The sequence below is a fragment of the Diabrotica undecimpunctata genome, chromosome 11, assembly GCF_040954645.1.
Source record: "Diabrotica undecimpunctata isolate CICGRU chromosome 11, icDiaUnde3, whole genome shotgun sequence".
Classification (NCBI taxonomy): domain Eukaryota; kingdom Metazoa; phylum Arthropoda; class Insecta; order Coleoptera; family Chrysomelidae; genus Diabrotica; species Diabrotica undecimpunctata.
This window is the reverse complement of record NC_092813.1, coordinates 14,515,306-14,528,100: the sequence shown is the minus strand read 5'-3', so window position 1 is coordinate 14,528,100 and position 12,795 is coordinate 14,515,306.

The following is a 12,795-nucleotide window of genomic DNA, read 5'->3' as shown; positions in this document are numbered from 1 at the left end:
TCTATTAAGAAAAATATTTTAAATTGGTGGAAGCTGATAATTGGAAAAAGTAATTTCACAAAAACAAGGATAACCGAGGCTGAGAACGAAGACATTGAGTGGTGATTAAAATCTTTATTTTGGAGAACAGTTTCATTTAGGCATTCAGTGACAGAAAGGTACAAAATTTTGTTAACATAATTTAATTAGTGTCATAAGAATTTAAATTTAAAGATCGTTTATTTTAAATTTTACATTGGTTATGTTAGATATATATGTGTGTTTCTTAATAGATACAATAAAGATAATTTCAAAAAGTGCTTACAAACTAATTCTTTGAGAACCGCGATAAAAACCCTATATTATATATATATATATATATATATATATATATATATATATATATATATATATATATATATATATATATATATATATATATATATATATATGTTTATATATATATATATATATATATATATATATATATATATATTTCAATTGTTTTGTTTATAACTTGGTCATTTTTTTAAATTTATAGCTACAACTTTAGACTAGCATACTTTATAGGATTATTTAGACGTATGTTAATTATTAAAATTTTCTGTTAAATATTTTTTAAGTTACGTGGCATACGTCCATTGAGCACTGAAAATTAGTTGCATTTGTGTAATTGTTAAAAAAATTATGCCTCTAAAATACTTAAATTTATTACATACTATTCTAAAAAAACAACGAAATAAAACTAAATTGAGCCTACGTAATAATAAAGACTTTACTAGTCTACATCACTTTCTGTATCACTGCTTTTACGAGTAGCATCCTCATCAAACTCTAAACCTTTGTAGAAGTCATGGTAGGTAGATGGAATACTACCTTTCTCACATATCTCTAACAAATCTTTTGATTTGCCCTTCTCAATTTTGAGTTTGGCTGCGTATAAATTTGATATATCTATCGTGGATTGGTTTCGAAGTTGTCGTCGATGTATATTCAGAGATTGGAAGTGGTCCTCACTCAGTTGATATTTATAGTAAATAGTTGCACGTTCACTTTTGCAATATTGAAACCACTTAACATTTAGCCATTTAACTCTTTCTCCGCTTTAAAAAATTGTTTTGTTTGTTTTAAACTGATTACTGAATTTCTTAAAGTCAAGAAAATCGGTATGTACCATTTCAACAACCTTGTAGTAAGTTTTTCTGGTTTTAGCGGTACGAGCCACCATATAGCAGCCTTCTGGTGTGAATACATCTACTTTTCTAGCTCGAGCTTCTATAGCAGAGTGTATACTTCCATCTCGGAGTGCCCTGATTCCATAAATTTTTGATTAATGATGTTAATGGGCATATGCTCCACAGCACGCAAAAACATTGCAGATATAACAGAATTGCGATTCTGACCTAACGCAGTGTCAGAATAGAAAGTTATTTAATTTGTTTCTCCCAACGACATCAAGAAGTTCCATAGGCATGTGGCGATTTTTGATGCACCCTTTGAACCAGAACCTTCATGCCACATATAATTAGTAGCCTCCCCAATAACCAGATTATACAATGTAAAATTGTAGGTCTTTAGTTTTTTTAAATAATATAGTTGTCCTACTTGTAAACTTAGTGCTAATAGTATTTTTTCTAGATCCATACTACAGCATTCAAATGTTGAACCTAACTTAGCTTTGGCTTAGTCGACTTATTTTTGTATTGAGTACAAAAGTCGCACTGATCTTTTTTGGGATTATGGAAGCCATAATTATATTCATCTGTGAAAGTAGATTTATAGAAACTAGCTTTTTCGGGAACTATATTACGCTCCCTACAGTATTCTACATAATCTAAGTAGAGCCGAGTTTCACTCAGCCCAGGTGACAAGTACATTCTCTTACTACTGCTCCGACAATAGTGAGAAGCAACAACGGGTAGAGATTTGATGTCATCCCTAATTAATATTTCACTTCATCGCTTTGTTTGTTGGGGGTTCTTTTTTACCCCTATAGTCTATTTTTGTGACACCTGTGGGAGCCAACTTTTCCACTGAAGTTCGAACTTTTTTTTCAGAAATATCGTATGTTCCCAAAAAAAATTTTAACAGACTCTATGGTTTTTTCCATTAATACTAACAGAATATTCTAAGGTTCGTTTGCGTCGATTACTGTCACCCATGTACTTTCTTTTTACAGGAACACTTGTCACTTGTTTATCAATAAACGACCATCTAGCTCTTTCAGTTTTCAAAGTTAGGTAGTCGGCCAACAATTGTTTCCGTATTTGCCTGTTAATATTAGTCGGGCACTTGTAGTGACATTTGCAGTTAACTTCTTGTAAGGTTTTAGCACGAACCTTTACTCCGGCTCTGGTTTCGTACTCACTGCCTGCTCCTTAACTTTTTTTGAGCATTCCGTTTCCACTTCTCTTGATTTCGCTGGCGCTGCCTTCTCAAATTTTCTGTTGGTAAATCGGAATTAGTGCTCCCATCATCGCCTGTAACAAGTTACATTACATATTATTTAACAAGATTAAAGAAATCGGGCTGTGGTTTAAAAGATTAACAAGTTGTGATTGGTAAAAATAAGAGACATACCTTTAGAGTCTGTGAGTGTTATAACAATATTACTAGGTTAGGTATATTGAGCATTAGTTTCGTCATGCTTTTGAATATCAGTCTCGGAAGCTAAATATAAGTTTTCTTTAAAGTTCTCAAAGACAGCTGTAAAATGCAAGATTTATAATATTAGTAATAGGGAAAGTTTCTATAACAAGCAAAATAATATTATAAGTACCTTCAGAGTGTAAACTTCGATAAACATTATGAATAATATCAGCATATTTCGTTAGTTCAATTAATTCGTCAGGCTTTTGAATATGGAGTCCAAGCTCTGAATATTCCTTTTGTGAGATATTCTTATCATCCACTGTAAAAATTAAAGATTCATATTATATTAAAACGAAAGCCCAATGGCCCAGCTCAAATATTTAAGCAAATTGTTATTACAAATAAAATACGCTTAAACAAATACCTTTAGAGTTTGTACTTGGTATAACATTACGAAGCTCAGTGTACATGGCATGTTGACTAGATTGAACAGAGCCTTTCTCCTTTATCCTCTGTTCTGATTATCCCTGATCTTCCTTGGCTCCTACTTAAGTGTATTTTGCACATAATTGTAGTATTAATTATGTATAATTGCTTACCTTCGGGGTTTTCTTGATTTAAAACTGCTGTAACCATTCGTTTTCCACGTACGCAACTCATTATTTTCTTTATTTTTATCACTTCCTACACATTAACAGAAATATTTCAAAAATAATAACTCATAGTAAGTAACTGTTTAACAACGAAAGACAATACAAGACTACCTGCTAAACTGTAAAAATACGTGGCAATGATTAAAAAATTCTATTTTTTCCAGATTTTTGGTGGTTAATCATGGTCGCATTTCTAACACGACCCTATCATTAGGTAAAGTAACTGTAGCCAAAGGTCGTATGCCACATACACCTCTTGTCAACAGAGAGACGGATATCAAAAATTATTTTATTTTGGAAAGTCAATAGACGTATGTTGCTTGCTACTACGGACTGCTTTATGATATGTGTATTAAGCCTATTGGCAATTTACAAAATACCTCACTAGGAGATATTTGTGGGTAAAATCCATTGACCACAACATTTTTTGACGAATTTAAAATAATCTTGCGTACTTACCTCCGATTCATAAAAATTGTGGATTACGCCTCTTGGCCACCAAGGCGACGATATATATATATATATATATATATATATATATATATATATATATATATATATATATATATATATATATATATATATATTAAAAAACACTCATTGCTCACATTAAAATCATTCACAAATAATACATCATCACAATATATATTAAATAAAAAAGATTTAAAGATTTACTGCCAAATATTGAAATATATAAAAATAGTATTTAATAAAGCTTGTTTTTTGCTACCAAACCAAAAATCCAGAGCTCAATTCCTCAAATAAAACAAGTATGGTTGGGTGCCAATATGTAATGATAAGACTACTAAAGAGAATTGAAGTACTATTAAAAAAATAATACATCAATCAACCATTGGAGCTTATCGTCTATGCCTTGCGTAGCTGGTATGCCATAAGATGATACTTATGGCATAGATAGGCTGCTTATATGTCCTCCCAATTAGATGTTATGTTCTAACATGTGGATGTAGCCTCGTGATTAAGTGGTTAATAAATTTGCCAATAAATTCTTCAATATATTCTTCGATATGGTCAATAAATTTGAATCTTGTCTATAAACCCTTTAGTATATTCTTCGATATGGTCAATAAATTTTAATGTTGTCAATAAACTCTTCTGTATATTCTTCTATATGGGCAATAAACAACAACTGGTATTAGAGACGTATCAAATGGAGACGAAAGATTTAGAGAAGTCAAGAATTGGCATTTTAATACCGCCCGTCTTTATGCGCTTTCGATGAGACGAAGTAGAGGTGGGACTACGCCAGAATGTTTTGGAACAAAGTAACTTTAGTATATATATGTAACGATGTTATGAGTTTAGTTTAGTTGATAAGAGTGTACCGAACTGTAAACTTATAAATAAATATATTTATATAAATTCGAACCGCTCATTTTATTTAATCTCGCTACAGTTGGTGTCATGTGTGGGGTTTAAAAATAAATTCAGCAGTGATTTTTGAAAAAGACTTTTGAAAATTATTGTTCGTCGGGAACATCCGCGTAGATCGGTAGTGATCTTTGTACGAAAGAACATTTAAAAAGTACGTGTGTGCCTGACCAAAGATGCTGCTAGTATAACTTTCAGTAAAACAGTTACGTGAGCAACTAGAAGAACGCGATGAAGACTGCAGCGGGTCCAAGAAGATACTCCAAGAACGACTGAAGACTGTTCTTAACAAGAATGGAGATGACGAATTTTTGCTGATGGACGAAAAGAGCAAAAATTTTCCGTTTTTTGACCTTAATTTGTTAATAACTAAAGTCCAAAAAATCGACTGCAGGAAACATACAGGTTTTTGTTACAGAGGTTCATACTACTCAAAACAACTGTCCTTTGCCTGGCCGGACGAGTGTAATGAAAAAATGCTTATTTTGCTGGGCTACTGGTCCTGCACGTTATTGCAAATAAATATGGATGTATAAACTAGGAATCCATGATTGTGCGGAAGACGCTGGTCATATGTTTGTCCGGATGAAAAACGTTGCAAAAACAGGAAGTGATGAAATTGCATCAATACTCATATTGATGTTCAAAGATAGGTGAAGTAGAACATCTCGTTCTCTTCACGGATAATTGTCCCAGGCAAAATAGTATATATATATATATATATATATATATATATATATATATATATATATATATATATATATATATATATATATATATATATATATATATATATATATATGTATATTATATATATATATATATATATATATATATATATATATATATATATATATATGTATATTATATATATATATATTAGGGGATCCAACGTGTAAATACAATACATTTTGGAGACGGCCACCTCTCTTTCTTATTCCAGGGGGCTTCCATCTGTGAAGTTTTTGGGACCAACGTTCGTCAGGCATTCTCAATAGGTGTCTAAGCCATTTTAAAATTCTTCTTTCTATTCTTTCAATGACCGTTTCTGTAGCATTCATATTATTTCTTATAGATTCGTTGGTCTTCCTTTTCAGCCTTAATTTTTTGCACTTCTCAAATAATCCATTGCAACTGCCAACAATCTTCTCTTCGGGTCTGCATTGTCCATACTTTAGAGCCATAGCAAAGAACTGATTCAACCATGGTTTGCCCTATTATCTTTTTGTTCCTTTTGGAAATGTTGCGATCTCACCATAAGAAGTTCAGACATCCTACAATTTTACGTCCTTGATAAATTCGGTGTTTAATTTCGGTTTCTCCCAAGCCGTTATTATCAATAAGTGCACCTAAATATTTAAATTTTTCCACTGTTTGATTTCCACTTCCTCGTCTATCAATACTTCAAACCTTGCATCTGAATTGAAAACTAAATATTTTGAGTGAGGACGACTTGGTCATCCGCAAAGTTCATGGAGAACAGTACGGCATTTCCTATAGGGATTTCCATTCTCTGACATTGATTTTTCCAATTTTGAAGTGCTGCATCAATATATAAATTAAACATATTGCATCCTTGGCCTAGTCCTTTAGTTACTTTTATTGGCTCTAATACTATATTTCCGATTTTTAGGTAAGTAGTGTTATTACTGTATACTTCTGTGATTATTCCTAAAGGGTATGGACTAATTAAGCCACAATTTAAGTCTTGGAACTGTATTATATGCCTTTTCTAGGTCGATGAAGGCTAGATGTATTTTGGTACCAACCGGTATTCTTTTTTCTATTAATTGTTGGAGTTAAACAAGTTATTGTGGTTAGCGGGTAGGAACTCCTTTGGAGTCCCTTGGATTCTATTGGATAGTCCCATCAGCGAAAGTGAATCAATCCCTGCCCCCGCAGATTCCAGGAGCTTCTTTTCCCGGGAAGCTAGCACCTGCTAAGGGTCCCCTGTCCACGGTCACGCACGGATGAAGTCCAGAACGGCATCCAAGGCGACGAAGAATACTTCCGGTACGGCGAAGATGGTGGAGCTAGCAACGCTTGATTTTAGGGGTAGCATAAGATCACAAACCTAGAAGCGTCTGACCCGGAGCGGGCGGCTTCAAACAGCGTCAATACTCACAATGAGCGGCTAAATTAAAAACTCACCAACCCGCCTTGCCAGCGTGGTGTTTCAAGGCAAATACCTCTATCTTAACAAAATGTCAGATTTTAAAACAAAAGCGGATGTACCCCAGGTGAGTATAGCGAGAAATCGAAACTCTAACATCTGGGGGAAGGGAACAAAAAACTGACGACGTGAAAGACGAAAAAACCTTTAACACTCTTTATCTGTACCTACAATGACAGAACACTATTATCTGAAAAAAAACTCACTGAAATGTAAATCGGGATGTCAAAATAAAATTGGATATCATTTGAGTCACTGAAGTAAGACGATAAATAGAAAACCTGACAACACTAAAATCAGGGCATATATTTTACAGTATAGGTAGTGAAACCAAATCAATCGGGGAAGTCGGTTTCTTTATACACAAAAAACTTGCAGATGACATAGTAATTACAAGAGGTATATCCACAAGAGTAGCCTATTTAATCGTAAAGCTAAACCGAAGGTATAAAATAAAGATTATTCAGGTATACGGACCATCCGGATGAAGAGATTAAAGACTTCTACGATAATATATCTGCAGCACTGAAAGAAACACCAACAGACTACACGATTATATGCGGCGACTTTAACGCAAAGATCGGTCTAAAGCAGAATGAACAGGAAACAGCACTAGGTAAATTTGGATTCAAAGGCAGAAACGAACGTGGACAAACAATACTAGAATTTACATTACAACAAAATCTATACCAGGTGAATAGTTTCTTCTCTAAAAAAGATCACAGAGGATGGACGTGGAAAAGCCCAGATGGTAATACCAAAAACGAGATAGACTACATAATTATTGACAAAAAATATATATTCAACGATGTCACAGTCCTTAATAGCTTTACCACAGGTAGCGATCATAGAATGGTAAGAGCCAAACTAAAATTAGACTTAAGAGAAAGATCCAAAATAATTAGGAAGAAAGCCAATCCAATATAGAATGACCCAACGAATTTAAATGAATATCAAGGCAATATCAATAAAATCTTACAACAAAATGAATGCATGAATAATGTAAATGCCCTAAACAAAAATATCGTAGAAGCTATTCACGAGGCTTGAGTAAAATTCTGCCCTAAAAGACGCAAAACGAAAAAATAAATATTGAAACAAAGCAACTTATGGACACTAGAAGAAAAATCAAAGGAAAAGAAAGCATTGACGAAGAAAAACAAAGAAGTATCAAAAGCTATAAGGAAAGATTTAAGGCAATTTAAGAATGAAAAAGTCCAGCGAACTATAAAAGAGAATAAAAGTCTGAAAGTCCCGAGAATACGACTAAACAATGGAAAATGCGAAATAAGCAAACTAAAGAACAAAGAAGGAGTTCCCACATCAAATAGAGAAGAACTACTACACATAATTGAAGACTTCTATCAAGAATTATACATAAGCCAAAGAGAAGACCAAAAGAACTTGGAAGCCGCCACATCACGCAAAATTATTAAACAGGGTTCAGAGCTCATGCCAGAGATCACACTAAGCGAAATCCAGGACGCAATGAAGAAGATGAAAAACAACAAAGCGCCAGGAGAAGATGGAGTCGTAATATAAGCTATAAAGATGGGCGGACGTGCTCTTCTCAACCAAATAAAAATGTTGTTTAACCTTTGTCTAACAGATTGTTACATACCAAAAACATGGAACAATGCAGTGACAATTTTACTACACAAGAAAGGAGACAAGGAGCACCTAGAAAACTATAGGACAATCAGCTTATCGAACCGCATCTATGAAATGTTTACCCGAATAATTACGACAAGACTAGAGAAAAAAAGACAAAGCCTTCGAGACTGTGGAATTAGACAGCATTATAACTGCTCTGAACAAAAGTAGAATAGATTACCGGCTCATAAAGCTAGTCCAAACATTATACCAAAACGCCACAATGCCTGTGAAACTACATAATACCACCAGAGAAATTCATAGTAAGTGAGGTGTGAGACAGGGCGACACTCTCTCACCTAAATTATTTATAACGGTCGTCGAATACGCCTTTAAAATGATAAAGTGGGAAAATGAGGGGAATAAAAATAGATGAAGAAATGCTCAATCATCTGCGTTTTGCCGACGACAGAGTACTTATTACCGAAGATCTAGACGTAGATAGATCGAAGACTTATAAATGTACTTTTTGTATCTGATTTACAACAGAAGTGTATTAAGCCCATTCGGATTGCAAAAAAGAAACTCGAAAATGTGAGATCATTATTATCCTACATACCTTCAGTGTATCATCACTACTAGAATAGTTACGAGAGGATGTCAGCCCTGATGTTGCTGATGAGGTCGCCGAGTTGGTTGATTAAATAAGATTTTGGGTATTTATTATTAATGTAATAATGTAACAAGCCACATGTTTTTTTTAAATAAAGACTATTTTTTTCTTAAGTTTAAAGTAACTTTATTAATATTGTTGTAATTATAGTTCCATAGGGCATGATGCATCGACATATTTAAACTAAAAGAACAAAAGCTGTTACTGGATTTTATAATATGCATTTTAACATTTAAAGTCAAATATCTCTCATTTACCTTTCTGAAGCTTGTCGATGTTTCACAGCTTCAATTAATTTACCGTTAGATGATTTACCTATAAAGCAGTCAATGGAAGTAACTTTTTAGGCCTAACTTTTGATAAAACAATAAATTAGAATGTGAATATTAATAAATTGTAATAAGCATGCCAAGGCGGTTAAATATACCTAATATACTATCTAATAAAGTGTGGAGTGCCGACTGTAAAACATTAATTAACCTTTACAAATCACTTGTTAGAAGTAAATTTAAATACGGTTGCACACATTACGGTACTGCAAGCAAAATGGCTTTAAAAAAACTACACAGTACTAAACAGCATACAATCTGCAGCTTTGAGATTAGCACTGGCAGTCTTCAGATCTAGTTCTGTTAGTAGCTTACCAGTTTTAGCGAGAAAACCACCTCTACATAATATATTATAAGAGGCCAACAAATATTCCTAAACTATATTGTAACATTATAAACGTCACATCTTTATTAATTTATATTTATATAATTATATTATTTTAATTTCTTTATTAATTTAATAATTCTTTTACCTCCAGCTTCGTTTTTACTATTTTTTCTTTGGTGGTGTTTTTATTTCGCCATAAAGTGCATCCGAAACCCCGTATTTTGGATTATCTACAGATTGCAAGGTCAGTCTTTTTATTTTGTTTATATATATTTACGGCAATTTACTCCCACTGCTGCTCTGCTGCTTCCACCATGTCGACCTGCGCTAACTGTTCAAAGTCAATCGATGATCGAGATTCATCAAAACAACTTTAATGTAAATCCTGTAAACAGAAAATACATCTAGCTTGCATTAATCTACGAGTCGAAGATCGAGTTACAAGGCATAAGCTACATGGAATTAATCCGGCATCCGACAGGTGAAATTTTGTAACGCTATTCGACACGTGAGGTGTGACAAACTTCAAGTTGAAAATATACAAAATTTCCATGTCTCGTAGATTTTCATAATATTAAGTGATACTAGAGCTTTAGCATACATTACGGTAATAAATTCCAGAAGAACATTTGCTAATTATAGTTTACTATTGAACATATAGCCAATTATATGAAATAAAATTTTTTTTTTCCAAAAAAAAATGTGTATTATGACCAGAGAATCAACAGGTACATTTCTGTCGAAATTAATAGTATGAAAATATAAAAGTACAATGAAAGGAGTATTTAGCTTATCAAAGAAAAAGACATAATCAAATTCTACAGATTAATTATTGAGTTATGAGTTTTTAAAGTTGGAGCAATTTTCATTGTATATCGCACAGTGTTCTGAACACAAAAAAACTTCACATGCCCCACACACGTATCTAGTTTTCCTGAAAAATCTTTCGGAGAATGCTTCTCAACTCTCTAGATAATCTACGGTTACTCATTATTTCTCTTTAATGTTCTTTGATCAATTGGAAACCCAGTTTCTTCAGGGAAAGACTTCTAGCAATGTTAGGACCATCGTTGTTTTGTCTGTTTATTGATTTTGTTGTTTTGTTCAAACAAAATAATTGATCAAATAAAACAAGATTTTGTTTGATCTAGCTATTGATTCCTGTAGTGTTCATTAGACAGAAAAAAATTGTCAAATACCAGCGACGACTGTTGCGTGCTACATTTTACGTTGCAGAGAGCCGTCTACTACGTCAACTCCGCCTTTGGTTGAATTATAAAAGGAAATAATTTCAATCAGCTTATTATGAGTATCTGTTACTATTGTATTATTGTGGAGGAAAGATATAAATAAAACAACTTTTTCTTTCTATTTTTACATACGAAAGGGTAGTGTATCCATTCTGAAATCCAAATATACTGAAAAAAACTTCTCTTCCTATCTCTTTAGGAATTCTATTAGCAAATCAGGCTTATTTTTCCTGATAGTACCTACTGCAGTTAAATTATGAGTCTCACGCAACTTCACTAAGAGATCACGACTAGTGTATCAGTTATCAAACGTTATATTGCGTTTGGTCCCAGACATGGGAGCAACCAATCTTTCTATTATGTCTTTCGGGGAATTGCTAACTCGGAATGGATCTTCCGGCTGTTCATACATCTTTATATTGAGTAGGTAGTTTGTACGTGCGTTAACTAATGCGTGTACGTTGATTCCATATTTCGATGGCTTATTTGGTATATGTTGCCTGAAAGCACATCTCCCTCTAAACGATTCAAGCTTCTCGTCAATTGTCAATAATTCAAAGAGAGAATATACAGATTTGCAATTTTTTACAAATCTATCGAAGAATGCTGTGATATGATTAAATTTATCTAACTTGACTCTTTCTTCTGGTTTTGTTTGTTATCGAATCTTAGACATGAAATTAAATATTCGAATCGACGTTGGCTCATTGTGCAACGAAAAACGTCCATTCCTGTTTCGTCAGTCTTTCACAATTTACATGAATTATCATTGTTATTTCTGAATGTAGCAGACAGGTAAAGGAGCCCCAACACAGCCTTGATTTCTATTTCAGATGTATTCCCATAATCTGGAGAGATCTTTCAACTATACAACTGTCCACCAATAAATAACAGGAAGCATCCAATGTCTTGGCATACTTTGCGTGATTTTTGACTCCCGGTAAATTAACGTGTAATTGAGTTGTTTGTTCTTGTTAGAACATTTCGGTTATTTGGTTCTTTACTCTGTTTCATTCCATTCTTTCCGAAATAATATCAACCTTGTCTGATACTTTCTACAACAGCTTGCTGATTTTCATTCTCTTCTCTGGGTTCTTGTTCCATATCGCTATAATTGCTGTTGACACTTACATTGTCAATATTGCTTTCTGTCTCTGACTCATCCTGATCAATAAATTCGTCTTCATTTTCACACTCTTCCCACATACGCATGAGATGAGCCTGCTCTTTTTCATAGTCGCCCAATATTTCAAAATCTACGAGAGTGAAATTGTAATTAACTCAATATAAATAGTAGTTATAAGATGCCTTACCTCTGAAAATTACGTCGAAGTACAAAATAAAAACGGAAAAAATAAAGTTGCAAGTTCCGACACGCAGGGTGTGACAAACCCTAGACAACTTGAAAGCGACACCATTCACGGTATGTCTACCTGACTACATCAGATTGTAGACAAATATGTATTCGAAAGCTACTGAAGTGCTATTGGCGTTTGGAGTGAAATTTGAACTTATATCGGTTACCCTTTGAACTCTGGGGTTTCTTACACCCCAAGTGTTGGACGCCGGGTTAAAATTCTTTGGAACAACTGCTGCTCTTATATCGAAAGTTTTGCTAATTTAAAGACGCTCTTTATCTAAAAAAGGATCTTCAATCAAAAATTGATCTGATAGATCAAAAAGCTAATGATATCAGTGAAAGACTTTAACAGATCGAAAACAAGTTATCTATTGAGGGTTATTCTTCATCTCCAAAATTTACATACACCATAGCCAATGAAGCAGTTAATCGCATTATGTATGTAACGATCACGGTCCTAGGTAAAAAAACAA